The 1,521-nt window shown below is 47.1% G+C and overlaps 1 pseudogene; it reads right to left on the bottom strand.

Annotated features, from left to right (window-relative positions):
- Window positions 1-313: 313 nt before the first annotated feature.
- Window positions 314-775, bottom strand: LOC118678889 (annotated as a pseudogene).
- Window positions 776-1,521: the final 746 nt, after the last annotated feature.

The raw sequence follows: 1,521 nt of genomic DNA, 5'->3' as shown, positions 1-1,521 counted from the left end.
TAGCGAGAGAATGGAAGGGAGAAACAGGGAGAGAAACATCGATGTGAGAGAAACACATTAACTGGTTGCCTCCTGCAAGCACCCTGACTGGGGCTGGGCATCAAGCCTGCAACCGAGGTACCTGCCCTTGACCGGCATCGAACCCGGGACCCTTCAGTCCGCAGGCCGACACTCTAACCATTTAGCCATCCTGTTAGGGCCCCCCTTTATTTATTTATTTATTTATTTATTTATTTATTTATTTATTTATTTATTTATTTGGCTTCAGGACATTTATTATAAAAAGCTGTTTTCATATACATGACTAACAACTTAAAATTCACCATACATTTACTTCATTTTTTGGCTTGACCGCCTAGTAAATCTTTAGCTTCATTGATTTCGGCTGTTATATAAGGAGATCCTCCCTTGTCTGGGTGATTTAAAAGCATAATTCGTCGGTGAGCATCTCTTATTTTTCCTTTATTGGCAGTAGGGCTTACACCTAGTATTAATGCTGCTTCTCATTTTGTCATTTGGGGTTCAAACCCACCTCTGTAATAGCCACCACCGAAGGCAGATTTTGGTAGACTTTGAAAAACTTGTTTCACTTGAGGCTCCATATGCTTTCATGGCTTGCAAAACATAACGGCCTGCAAATCCTGCAGCAGCAACGGTCAATCCAGCGGCTACCACTGTACTGGCCATGGCTCTGGCTCGGCTCCCCTGCCTCCGCCGAGAGCGCGGTTCATCCCAGCCGGAAAGGCCGCGGCCACCAGCTCCCCGCCGCTACCAGAAAGCGAGGGCGCCCCCAGAACACTCAGTAGCGGTGCCGCGACCTGGGCCGGAAAACTGTCGTCTCCTTCATTTATTAACAGCTGCTAGAGATATAATAGGAAAAGATTTTCTTGATCATATAAGGTTGGGAAATGCTGAGTTAAAGTTGGACATGTTTTGGGGGGTTTTTTTCATAACATTTTCAGAGCTTTTAACACATGAGAGTGCAATGTGACTCTCGAAGAGAACAGCATTTTCCAAACGTATCTGACTACAGAGCTGCCCTGTGCACACGTTCCCAGGCCCGCGTTCTCAGGAGCGCTGACCCGGAGCGTTTAGAACGTCATAGGCCCCACCTTCACACTTCATTCTTGATGAGTCAGTCCAGGACCAGTAGAGGAAAGAAGAGAGTCTATTTCGGATCCACAGAAGCAAAACGTGGAGAAGAACGGGACCTTGGAAGCAATGTTTCCCTTGCTGATTCATGTACGTGCAAGAACGTGTTCGAGGGAGTGACGTTTAGACACAAACATCACTATTCATATGTGGGAGAACTGGGAACGGAGCAACGCTGGCGTCTAAGGGAGCAATCGGGTCTTGAGAAACGTTGCTGCATGAACGGTTTGCCCACCTTCAAGTGGAAAATCCAACTCACGTCCGAGGACACTGCGTGGCCAGGCGAGCGAGATTAACTTCATGTCACTCAGCATCACTGTAGTACTTCCCCTAAAAAGGATAGTCCCCGATGACAACAGCAACAAAGAA

Source organism: Myotis myotis, unplaced genomic scaffold, assembly GCF_014108235.1.
Source record: "Myotis myotis isolate mMyoMyo1 unplaced genomic scaffold, mMyoMyo1.p scaffold_m19_p_21, whole genome shotgun sequence".
Taxonomy (NCBI): domain Eukaryota; kingdom Metazoa; phylum Chordata; class Mammalia; order Chiroptera; family Vespertilionidae; genus Myotis; species Myotis myotis.
The sequence above is the reverse complement of the archived record's forward strand: the minus strand, read 5'-3'. Positions and strand labels throughout refer to the sequence as shown.